Below are 12,959 nucleotides of genomic sequence, written 5' to 3'. Positions count from 1 at the left end.
CTCACTGCCGGAAGGCAGTTGGGGGTGCATTAGAGGAGTGCATACATACAACAAGATCAAAATACAACGAGCAAAGAAACGGAGACAGAGGAGGATTAAGGTAAAAAGTTAAGACGAAGCCACATTTTTCTCTTTGCCTCTTCATATTTTGAGTTTTCTCTCTTTCCTTATTGGCCTGAAGGAGTTTCTTGTATATTCCAGTCTGTACTGCCCAGTGGGGTCGTCACAGGTCCTGTGCGCCTGTTAGAATGACGATTAATTAAAGTACAGCTGCTCAGGCACACTGGCCTCATTTCAAGTAGCCGTTCATGGCTCTCGGCCAGAGCAAACCTGGAACATTACCATTGCATGGAAAATCCTCTCGGATAGAGTCGTTCTGTCTGTGAGCCCCTTGTCAATCTTATTCATTTCAAATCTTCTTCCAGATTCTTGTTTTCTGCTAACTTTGGCTAAGACACTTTCACAGAGTCACATATAGAGTTTTTATGTGGTCTTATCCATCCTACTTTGCCCTGTTGTTGGTAAATTGGGGATTTTGTATGATCAGTCTTCTGATGATCATGATCCGTATGATCATGTCTTATATGATCATACAAGAGGATCAGTCTTCTTCCTGAGGTCTCCAAGACATTTCCTATGACCTTTTTGCATCCACTTCATGGTTTTACTTTTTCTTGTCTTTTACAAAAAATTTATTGGCCTATAGTTGATTTACAATGTAGTGCTAGTTCCAGATGTACAGCAAAATGAATCAGTTATACATATACATATATAGTGCAGGACAGGGGAGCCTGGTGTGCTGCAGCCCATGGGATCACAAAGAGCTGGACGTGACTTAGCTTGACTGAACAACAGCATAGATATATCTATTCTTTTTTTTTAGATTCTTTCCCCATATAGGTCATTACAGAGTATTGAGTAGAGTTCCATGTGCTATACAGCAGGTCCTTGTTGTTTATCTATTTTATATATAATGTTTGTCTGTCAATCCCAGTCTCCCAATTTATCCCTCCCTCCCTTCCCCTCTGGTAATCATTAAAATTGTTTTCTACATCTGCGACTCCATTTTTGTTTTACAGATAACTTCATTTGTACCCTTTTTTTAGACTCTACATGTAAGTGATATCATATGATATTTGTCTTTGTCTGACTTACTTCACTCAGTATGACAATCTCTAGGGCCATTCATACCTTTCCTGTTTAGGTATTGACTCTAACAGGACGTTGCCTACTTTGAGAGGGGTGGGTAGGGAGGAATCCATTTACCAAGATAGGTGTCCCAGTCGCTGCTGCTACACATGGGCTTCTCCCTACTGGTCTGGGGGGCTTCTGCTCTCCCAAGCTCATCCCAAGCCTTCGTGTGGCTAGTGGGTCCATGGCTCTCTCAGCGGCTACATTCACCTCTGTTTTTCCAGAGCACACTACCTTCTTGCTACGACTCTGTAGTGTAACTTCATGTGGGGAGCATGCCCGGCAACCCCTAGCTCTTCTTTTGCCAAAGTATCATAGCTATTCATGGACCCTACCCATCCACCCATGCACTTTAAAATTCATTTTTTAGCTTCCTCAAATATATTTATGTGTGTACATGCTCATTTGTGTCCAATTCTTTGTGACCCCATGGACTGTAGCCCACCAGGCTCCTCTCTCCATAAGATTCTCCAGGCAAAAGTACTGGAGTGGGTTGCCATTTCCTACTCCAGGGGGATCTCCCCGACCCAGGGATTAAACCAGAGTCTCCTGTAGCACCTGCACTGGCAGGCGGATTCGTTACCACGAGCCACCTGGGAAGCCCTCAAATATATATGTATGTAACATTACATATAAAAAACCAGCATCCACTAATGAAATGCTCTCCTTTGATTTTCAAAGAGTGTATGTATGGGGCAAGCTGTGAGATTTTCTTCTGAACCTCAGAATAAAGCTGCAAGTGTGAACAGTGATTCGAAGTCCACTCCTGGAGTCTCGGTAGCCCTGGTGCGCCTCGTTTCCAGAGCACTCTGTGTTTGGAGGCTTCTGATGAAGGCAGTGTGTTGCCACGGTAACGGTTACTTTTAGTTAGTACTTTTTATAGATTAAAGGGTTACACCCTGGAGTCTATGCCTGCAAAAGAATAAATCCTAAGGCTGTGTGGTACTTCATCTAATGTAGATATTTAACAGCACAGAGGTGACCTAACCCACCAGCAATGGGAAATTTCAGCCTTTGTATTTGATGTGGATATACACTGTTACCAGGGCTACAGCATTTTCTTCAAACTTTTTTTTTTTTTTTTTACAAAATACAAGTTAATATTTTTTTATCCAATGAAATATATCCATTTTTAATAAGTTGTGGCAGAAATACATGTGTGTCAGGAGTTTGCCCAGATGGCTGTTTTCTACCTGGGGCAGAATCCCCAGTTACTGGGGGAAATCTGAAGACATGAAGAAGAGTGTCTCCTGACCTGACTGGGGGACCTCAGGGATGCCAGGGGGAGAAGGGAGCAGGTGGACCTGGGTCTGGACACAGCTCAGCCCTTTACTGCCTGTGTAGGGTTGAGCTTCAGAAGACGGGATTTCCCTATCTACAACGCAGAGAGACATAATGCCTCAAAGAGATCCATGTCAAAGTTGCAAGATATTTATCTGAGGAATCTGAAAATACAACAAAGTAGTGAACACAACAAAAAAGAAGACTCACAGACACACAGAACTGGGGAGGAGGGGAAGAGGGAAGGGAGAGGGGCAATTCAAGGTTAGGGCGTTAGCCGGTACAAACTTTCAGATATAAAATAAGCTACAAGGATGTACTGTACAACATGGAGAATACAGCCAATATTTTAATAACTATAAGTAGAATGTGATCTTTATAATAGCTCTAAAATTGTGAATGACTCTATGATACGTCTGGAACTTATAATATTGTATAGCTAGGTGGGCTTCCTTCGTGGCTCAGATGGTAAAGAATCTGTTTACAATATTGCTTCTATTGAATGTTTTGGTGTTTTGGCCCCTGGCATTTGGAATCTCAACTCCCATAAAAGTGATAAAACCTGCACCGCTTCCATTGGAAAGTGAAGTCTTAACCACTGGACCACCAGGTAAGTCCCCTCAAAATGCATTTATGAACCTTATCTCACTTGGCTCCCGGAAGAACTTTGTGAGCTAGAATCAGCAGGCATTAGTTACATCCTTGTCTAAAATCAGAAGAGACCATTTCCAGAAAAGTAACAATCACAGTGAAGGTGAAACAATTTTTAGGCCTTATTCTGTCTTAAAAGCAAGCAAGAAAGAAAAGAAAGTGGCTTCTTTTGCCTCTGTGGTTCAACACCACCACCAAGGTCAGGTTTATGTTGGTTCTCTGGGAATCAGGAGGAAATTGCTGATAAACAGACATTCCCAGGAAGGGTCTCTTAGACCTCTCAAGGACAGTCGTGATTGTTTAGAAGACAGATCAGTTTACTCTGCAATGAAATGAACATGTCCTGGGCATGGTCAAAACAGGGTACTTCCCAACCTATGAGCTCTCCAGGGCTCAGATGGGCATGGGTTGAGGGCCACCTACCATGAATACAGCTCAGCCCATTATCTAGCTCTTCCCTGGTGGCTCAGGCATTAAAGAATCTGCCTGCCAATGCAGGAGACCTGGGTTTGATCCCTGGCTTGGGAAGAAATCCTGAAGAAGGGAATAGTAACCCACTCCAGTATTCTTGCCTGGGAAATCCCACGGACAGAGGAGCCTGGCAGGCTACAGTCCAGGGGTCGCAAAGAGTCAGACACGACTGAGCGACTAAACAACATCATCATCTGGGTCCATGTGATCTCCATCTCAACTGTCCCATTGTAGCCCATGGTATTTCCACTGTCCGAGTCCCCTGGGGGAAGAGCTTCCCAAATGGCCCCCAGTGATCCCTGCCTCCTGGTATTCATGACTGTGTGTGTATGGGCTGGACCACTGAGTTAACTTTAATGAACAAAATACAGCAGAGGGGATGGGTTATCACTTTTGAGAAGAGGTTATAAAAGACTTCCCTCTTTTTCATATACTCTGTCTTTCTGACTCTTCTCAAGTGTTTGCTCTGATAGAGTAAGAGGAAAATCCACATGGTGAGAAACTCTGGGCTGCTTCCAACTGTGTTGGTCACTCAGTTGTGTCCAACTCTTTGCGACCCTGTGGACTGTAGCCCACCAGGCTCCTCTGTCCATGGGATTCTCCAGGTAAGAATACTGAAGTGGTTGCCATTCCTTCTTCAGGAAATCTTCCTGACCCAGGTATAGAACCCAGGTCTTCTGCATTGCAGGCAGATTCTTTACCATCTGAAGCTTCCAACTACCTGCCAGTAAAGATTCAAGGGCTTGGTCCTAACATCTCAGAGGGAGCTGAATACTGCCAACAACCGTGGGAGGGAGCCTGGAAGTGGGTTGTTCTCCCATGAAGCCTTCAGATGAGACCACAGCCCTGGCAGACACCCTGATTATGATGGCCTGTGAGAACCCCTGAGCTGTGTAAACCAGCTAAATTGTGCCTGGATTTCTGACCCACAGAAATGATGAGATGATAACTGTGGGATTTTCTGCTTTTGTTTTTGTCTTCTCGGGATGTGGGGATCTTAGTTCCCTGACTAGGAATTGAACCTGTGTTTCCTGCCATGGAAGTGCAGCATCTTAACTACTGGATCACCAGGTAAGTCCCTCAAAACTGTGTTTTTTAAGCTACACATACTGGGGTGATTTGAGGATGATTTATTATGCAGCAAGCGATAATTAACACACCCAGATTCCAATACCTGGGGCTATCTTTGCTCCTATTGATTATGACAAGACACCTTAAAGTTCTCCTGCCCTTTTCTCAAGGCCTTTATATTTACACTTCTTTAACCCACTCCAGTATTCTTGCCTAGAGAATCCCATGGACAGAGGAGCCTGGTGGGCTGCTGTCCGTGGGGTTGCATAGAGTCGGACATGACTGAAGAGACTTAGCAGCAGTAGCAGCAGGAAGGAAAGATCTCCAGTATCAGTCTCCTGGCACCCCTTCCTCTGCTGGACAACACCTCTCCAGCTTCTTGTCAGAAAACAACACCTTCCTTGCCTTGGACTCGCTACATCCCAACACTTAGCTTGAGTCCAGACTGTCTTCTTCTTTCTTGATGGATTCCAATCCCAGAGCCCGATGCTGGGGTTCTGAGCCTGACCCAAGCAGCATACCTTTTATCACTGCTGTGTTTGATGGTTGGTCTGTGGCATTCTTGATGCCATATGACACCCACTCAGATCAAACCGTCTTAACAGCCTTGCCGGATGGCCCGAGTCCCTCCCTGACCAGTACACAGCCAGGTTCCCAATTGGGTCCTGGTGGCCAGCCCTGGCTGTGGCTCCCCAACTGCTCTGCTCAGGCTTTTCATGTCACTGACTTTCCCAATGCTACCCCCTGAGGAGGCACGCACCATCTGTCAAAGGCCTATGTCAAATTCTGAGCTCTTTCTCCTAACTTTCCAGGCAACAGGGGTCGGAGGGTGGGGGGGACTTGTGGACAGGCCAGTTCTTCAGGGGAGATGTGAGCACAGTGGGTCCAAGAAGAGTTTGGCAACAGAACCCCCCTCAGTGGCACCACAGTGACTCAAGGCAGTGGGGGATGGAACATGGGTCAGAACCAGCTCTCAGGCCCTGTCAGCAAGGATGAAGCAGACTGTTGACTTGGAGCCAGGAAAATAAGAGTAAAATTTCCTTTCTTTGGCTTCCAGGGAAAGTCACAGACAGACACTAACCTACGCGTCCAATCTGTCCTCATCTCAAGCTCTCTGCTCCCACCACTTTCTAGTCCAGAATTCTTTACCTTAAAAAATATTTATTGAATGGATGAGCTCCTCACACGTTATGTGAAGCAAAAGAATCTGGATGCAAAAGAGTAAATGCTGTGTACCTCCTTTAGATGGCTTTTTAGAATAGACAGAGCTCGGCTAATGTGAATAAAAGAAAAAATCCTACTAGTCACCTCTGGTTGGTGAGGGATTGCCTGATGAGAGATGAGGAATTTTCTGGACTAATGGAGACGTTCTCTGTCCTGAATGTATGTATTTGCTAAAATGATAAGCCAACTCTGTGGTTCTGTCACTATGCCATTTTCACATATGTAAATTTTATCTCCAATTAAAAAAAAAAAAAATTAAACCGGGGCAGGGAGTGGGTGAGGTTACAGAAGAAGCAGAAATGGTGGAACAGTAATGAGGGTGTGCGGATAAGTGTTTTTGAGGGGAGGAACCACCTTTTACTTTTTTGCATTCCTCCCAAAACTTAGCCCTATGGTGCTCAGTAAACATTTGTTCAAAGTATTTATTTAGAAAATAAGTATCTCCTTATAAAGCTTGCCTGTATTATATATATATTTATAGTCTGAATGTTTGTGTCTACTTCTGTGTTTAGTTGCTCAGACATGTCTGACTCTTTGCGACCTCACAGATTGTAGCCTGCCAGGCTCCTCTGTCCATGGGATTCTCCAGGCAAGAATACGGGAGTTGGTTGCCATTTCCTACTCCAGGGGATCTTCCTGACCCAGTGATGGAACCTGAGTCTCTCGTGTCTCCAGTACAGGCAGGTATTCTTTACCACTAGCAACACCTATGAAGCACACCCCCCCCCACCGCCCCCCACCCTGCTCCAAATTATATGTTTAGATTGTAACCTGCAATATTGAGGGTGTTAGCAGGAGTCTTTGGAAGGTGGTTAGGTCATGAGGGTGGAGTCTTCACAGGTAGGATTAGTGCCCTTATAAAAGGGGTCCCAGACAGCCCCCTTGCTTCTTCTGTCAGGTGAGAAAACAGAGAGAAAGCAGCCATCTATGAATCATGAAGCTCTTGCCAGGCACTGAATCTGCCAGCACCTTGATCTTGGAAGTTCCAGGATCCAGAACTATGAGAAATAAATATTTGTCTTTAAATGCCACCTAGTTCAAGCTATTTTGCTGTAACGACTCAAATGTATAAAGATATATGCAGATTTATAAATATATCAGGGAGAAGGAAATGGCAACCCACTCCAGTATTCTTGCTTGGAGAATCCTGTGGACAGAGGAGCCTGGAGGGCTGCTGTCCATAGGGTCGCACAGAGTTGGACACGACTGAAGTGACTTAGCATGCATGCATAAATATATCAAGAATTCTTTCTCAAAGTATTGAACTAAATGATTAATTGTTACTGGGACATGCTCTCTTATGAAAGGAAATATAAAAATAGGTAAAATTTGAACATAACTTTTCAGTTATTTAATTTTGTGACATGCCAATTCAGTGTATTTCCTGTTTGACAAATTCTGTCTATATTATTTTTGGTATCTGTTCTCATGCAAACCATCCATATGCTGAGTTGGTTGTAGGGGAAACATTTGTTCTAACAGAGTTCTTGGGACTTGAGCTGAACCTGAACCCACTCAGGCATTTGGAGAACCATCATTCTTAGGAGCTGACCACAAATGAGAGGAACTATATGTATCTATTGGGCTTGTCAGGTGGCTCAGTGGTAAAGAATCCACCTGCTAATACAGGAGATGTGGGTCCAATCTTTGGGTTGGGGAGATCCCCTGGAGAAGGAAATGGCAACCCACTCTAGAAGGAAATGGCAACCAGACAGAGGAGCCTGGCAGGCTACATTCCAGGAGCTTGCAAAGAGCTGGCCACAATTGAGCACAACACACAAAGAAGCATTAGAACACATTTTAGGGGGTCAATACATAATTCCTAATCTCCATTGACATGTTAGAATTTTACCACTGAAATGCAAAGTTACCTAGGAGGCTCTGAAAGTGCAGAGTTGGGGCTCCAATAAAGAACAAAACCCCATTACAGATGAACCTATTTCCAAGGCATAGAGACACAAACTTGTATACACAGGAAGGGAAGGAGAAGGTAGGATGAACTGAGAGAGTAGCACTGACATATGCACACCACCATGTGTAAAACAGATAGCATAGGAAGCTCAGTTCAGTGCTCTGTGATGATCTAGAGGGGTGGGATGAGGACAGGGATGGGGAGGAGGTTCAAGAGGGAATGGATATATTTTATCTATACATATATATGTATATGATTTACTTTGTTGTACAGCAGAAATTGACACAACATTGTAAAGCAGTTATCCTCCAATTTAAAAGAACAAAATCCCAGGAAAGTCAGGAGTGTGCTCTCACAGCATCAAGTGCCTATGATAACTGTGCTCTCCAAGAACTGTTCTTTCTATACTTTGAAACAACCCAAGAAGCCACACAGTGACCTAGGCATGTCCTCGGAAATATGGGCATCAGCATGACAATTTGTAAAGGGCTTCCCCAGTGGCTCAACAGTAAAGCATCTGTCTACCAATCCGGAGGCACAGGAGACCTGGGTTTGATCCATGGGTTTGGAAGATGCCCTGGAGAAGGGAATGGCAACCCATTCCAGCATTCTTGGCTGGAGAATCCCATGGACAAAGGAATCTGGCAGGCTACAGTGCATGGGGTCGCCAAGAGTCGAACATGACTGAGGACACAAGATGATTTCTAAAGGCCCAGAGGTCAGGGTGGAATCAGATCTACACAGGAGGAAGAAATCTAAAAAGAAAAAGGCAGGACTTTTGAAAGGCTGCAAACACACTGGGAATGTGAACATACTTGTTAAATAATTGAAGACTTTCCCGATCCTCCGGCTCAAGGACGCTGTGAAGCTTCTCAGGCTGAGCTCCAGCCTTTGCCTCCTGCGCTGCGGCAGCTGCGTCTTGCAGGGTCCCGCGGGTCCTCTCTGAGTCAGAACAGAACCAGGGGTCAAAGTCTGGCGAGACTCTGGCTCACCTGTCGCTGCCCGCTTCCCTTCCCTTAAGTCGTCTGTCGTTGGACACGTGGCCATTTAAACGGCACAGAAAAGGACAAACAGCGTTTGGGCCAGATCTTGCTGACTAGACACCTATTAGTTCACTGAAACATGGTTCATACTTAGTCAGTCTTTCAAAATAAACAGTCTCTCACTTGCTGGGTGTGGGAAGAGATGGGCTGGCTTTCAGAAGCCCATGTTGCTATCTTCCTGGGTACAGACCTCTGGAGTCAGTACTTACACTCCCTATGATATAGAATGTTTGTTTCATGGAAACAGGGAAGGAAGAAGAAGAGGAAGGAGGAACGAGAATCCCTTAGCCAGGTGGCTTCCTGCGAGCCACTGATCCAGGACAGGCACAGCCTGGTGGGGTTGGGAGGCACAGTCAAGTGAGGTCCACCAGGGAAGCTCGTCTTCTCCCTCTCCAGGGCCTGGTTCAATCATTACATCTGATCTAACCATCTGAGACTTTGTTCTTGGCTAGCGTCTTCGTCCCACCTCCCATCTGTCATAAGAGGCCATCTTCCCTGGCAAAGAGCTGATGGCACCCAATTATACCTTCTGTGGGGGCCCTTCAGCATCCGAGGCCACTCGCCAACCTCTCTGCCCACCCCTGCCTGCCCTGGCCCTCGCTCACATGCCCCTCCCCCTCACGTGCCCACTCACGTGCACCTCCCCCACCCTCCCAGCACTGGTCTCAAAGCTGCCAGGTGCTGACGTGTCGTGGTCTGTGCCGCCACAGGGAATCCCATCGTCCTGGAAGAGCTCCCTCAGGAGGTGGGCTGAGGGAGAGGCTGGTTCTGCTCACACTTTAGTGGTCTTTTCAGCTCTAGGGCCTGCCTCTCTGGCCTACGCACAAGGATGGGAACAGGAGAAATGGGGTGGCCACCTTAAGGGGCCATAGGGATGAGTCTCTCGCCCTATGCGGGGGCTTGTCTCCTGTAATTAAGGGTGTCAGGCACTCTTCATTTCTAGGGGCACAAATGATCATTACAACAAGTCCTTCCGCAAACAACATTACAATGTGGACATAGGACTCCCCTGGTGGCACAGTGGATAAGAATCTGCCTGCCAACGCAGGGGACATGGGTTTGATCCCTGGTCCAGGAAGATTCCACGTGCCAAGGAGCAACTAAGTCCATGTGTCACAACTACTGAGCCTGTGCTCTGGAGCCTGTGCTCTGCAACAAGAGAAGCCACCATACTGAGACTTCTGCGCACAGCAACAAAGAGTAGCCCCCACTCACTGCAACTAGAGAAAGCCTATGCACAGCAACGAACATCCAGCACAGCCACAAATAAATAAATAAAAATTATTTTTAAAATGTGGGCATAAAACACCATCGTGCTTTGGGCCCCACATTGCACTAGCTGCTGATACGGAGTGAAATACAGTAACTTCTTGCCTTCACCTTTATACCGATTAGGTCATTTTTCCTTTGCATTTGCTCTGAAGCATAACTGCTGACTGGGATGCTTTCTTGCATGGTCACGCTGGGACATGTTTGTTTATAGTATGTATGTCTAATGATGGTAGCCGGCCCTGTGCATATAAGAAGAATGGAAAGGCCTCCTAGGCATTTGCACAAGCTCTTTCTACTCCCACCTAAGGAGACCAGTTACTTCTGAAGGGAGATGTCATGATGGGCCATCATAAAGCAGCTCCTTCTGGGGACCTACAGAGGGCGAGCCCCACGGTTGGGTCAACCCATACTGGAAGAAAGCAAACCTCTGTAAAGAACTTGCAGAAGAGCTTGAAATTGTTACATAGGGAACCAGCTACAAAGGTTACTTTAAAACTCTTAAATCCTGACCATCCATATGGAATTCAGTTAGTAAAAGACATTGCACATTTTAGAATTTGATTTTTGAAAAATAATCCCTTCAGTTAAATTCTTGATAATGTATTTCTGTGTCTCTCTCTCTATATATATATACACACACAAATTTTAATTTTTGAGGAGTTTTAGGCTTGTGTAGAAGTTGCTCCCATGTATCTTTCACTCTACTTCCTCCAATATATTGTTTTGCATAATCCTAGTTATGATATCAAATAGTCAGTCAACCATCTAAACCAGAAAGCTGATATTGGCACTGTACTAATCCATAGATGTTATTCAGATTGTACTAGTTTTTACATGCACTCTTTTTTTGTGTATTTTTGGTTTTTTGCTTTTTGTGGTTGTTGTGTAATTCTATGGCTTCCCTGGTAGCACTAGTGGTAAAGAACCTGCCTGCCACTGAAAGAGACAGAAGAGGCAGTTTGATCCCTAGGTCAGGAAGATCCCTTGGAGAAGGAAATGGCAACCCACTCCAGTATTCTTGCCTGGAGATCCCCAATGGACAGAGGAGTCTGATGGGCTAGGGTCCATGGAGTCGCAGTGACTTAGCACACAAATAGGCATATAGTTCTATAAAATGTTATCATTGATACAGATTTGCATAACCACAGTCACCCCTATTCCCTTTACTTGCAGCCCTGGACAATCACAAATCTATTTTCTGTCTCTATGGATTTATCTCTTTTGGACCTTTCATATGACTGGAATCATACAATATGTGGCATTTTGTAACTGGCTTATTTCTTTTAGCATAAAGTTTTCAAGGTCCATCCATGTTGCAGCATCTTTTAGGCCTTCATTACTTTTTACATCAGAGTAATATTCCACTGTACGAGTATAACATATTTTGTTTATTTACTCATCACTTGATGGTCATTTGGATCATTGCTTCTTGGATAGCATGAACTATGCTGTTGTGAACATTCTCACATAGGTTTTTTCTGTGGACATATGTTTTTACTTCTCATAGGAATATACCAAGCAGTAGAATCCTGGTCATATGGTAACTCTTACATTTTGAGGAACCATTGCAACTTGCGTGCCTTCATGTGTAGAATGAAAGCTCAGGCCAGAGCTTCCATGAACAGAACCTTAATCTATTAATGTTTTGGTGGTGGTTTAGTCCCTAAGTCATGTCCAACACGTGACTCCCATGGACTGCAGCCTGCCAGGCTCCTCTGTCCATGGGATTTCCCAGGCAAGAAATACTGGAGTGGGTTGCCATTTCCTTCTCCAGGGGATCTTCCCCACCCAGGGATTAAACCCACATCTCCTGCATTGCAGGAGGATTCTTTACTGACTGAGCCACCAGAGAAGTCCAACTAATATTTTATGCTTTGCAATTAAAAGTCTTCGTTAAAATCAGAAAGGTGAAAACCATTCTATCAGACAACCAAAATTACCCTCTAGGCTGTCTTGTGAGGTTTTATGTGATGCCACAGACATTTATTTCTGTGTCATCAGTACTGGAAAGGAGTACTGAAAGAAGTTCTGGATCTTTTTATTAAGATAAAAATCAGAGACATAGCCAGTTGGGGAAGAATGCTGTTACCTTAAAATAAAAATCAATGCTGTCTTGAAGCTCCTTTTTTTTTTTTGGCCATACAGCAGGGCATGTGGGATCCTAGTTTCCTGCCTGACAAGGGATTTAACACATGTCCCTTGCAGTGGAAGCACAGTGTCTTCATCACTGGACCACCAGGAAAGTTCCTGAAACTCATTCTTAAAGAGTGTGGTTGTGGTACCAGATATCTTGATTAGACCACCATTCATCCTTCTTACCACTTCTCAGAGCAAAGCGTGTTCTTACCTTGGAAGTAAAGAAAAAAGCAGGTGAGCAGGTAAGGGCAGAATTCCTCCAGATGAGAGCAAAAAGCACAGAACGCCTCCGGCCCTTTGGAGCCCAGCTTCAGGAAGAAAGCATCCACTCTCTGCTGAGAGCCAGCCCGGGAGAGGATCTGGGTGCCCTCCTGCAGGGAGAACAGGCCATCGTACACCAGATGTGGGAGCACTGAACCCACGTCCAGGGCCCGCAGCGCCCTCTCTCGGTAACTCCCGGGGATCTCCGCGAGTAGCTGGGCCCGCCTCTCTCTTTCTCTCCGCGCCCTCGGCTCGCAGTGATAGAACCAACAGTCGGCGCCTCTCTCTGCTGCCCTAGCAAGCGGAGGGCCCGAGAAACCGCTCCCCCTGGGGCCTGGCGGCTCCTCGGCCTCCGCGGGCACCGTCCACACCGCGCGGGCATCTGCAGGCCGACTCATTCCGCCGTCTGCAGAGACTGCAGGTCTGCGGGGAGGGCTGGGATTAAA

The 12,959-nt window shown here is 45.6% G+C and overlaps 1 protein-coding gene across 1 annotated transcript in view; it reads right to left on the bottom strand.

The window, feature by feature from the left end:
- The window catches only part of TJP1 (tight junction protein 1), a 341,213-nt gene extending 328,509 nt beyond the window's left edge, over window positions 1-12,704 (bottom strand). Inside the window, exons 1-2 of the mRNA XM_070477665.1 lie at window positions 12,464-12,704; window positions 8,617-8,743 (exon numbers count right to left, since the gene is read on the bottom strand). The gene's annotated coding sequence lies outside the window, so the exon portion shown is untranslated. The remainder of the gene's footprint in view (window positions 1-8,616; window positions 8,744-12,463) is intronic.
- Between the last annotated feature and the right edge of the window lie 255 nt (window positions 12,705-12,959).

The sequence above is a fragment of the Odocoileus virginianus genome, chromosome 16 (genome assembly GCF_023699985.2).
Source record: "Odocoileus virginianus isolate 20LAN1187 ecotype Illinois chromosome 16, Ovbor_1.2, whole genome shotgun sequence".
Classification (NCBI taxonomy): Eukaryota; Metazoa; Chordata; class Mammalia; order Artiodactyla; family Cervidae; genus Odocoileus; species Odocoileus virginianus.
This window is presented reverse-complemented; position numbering and strand designations above follow the sequence as displayed.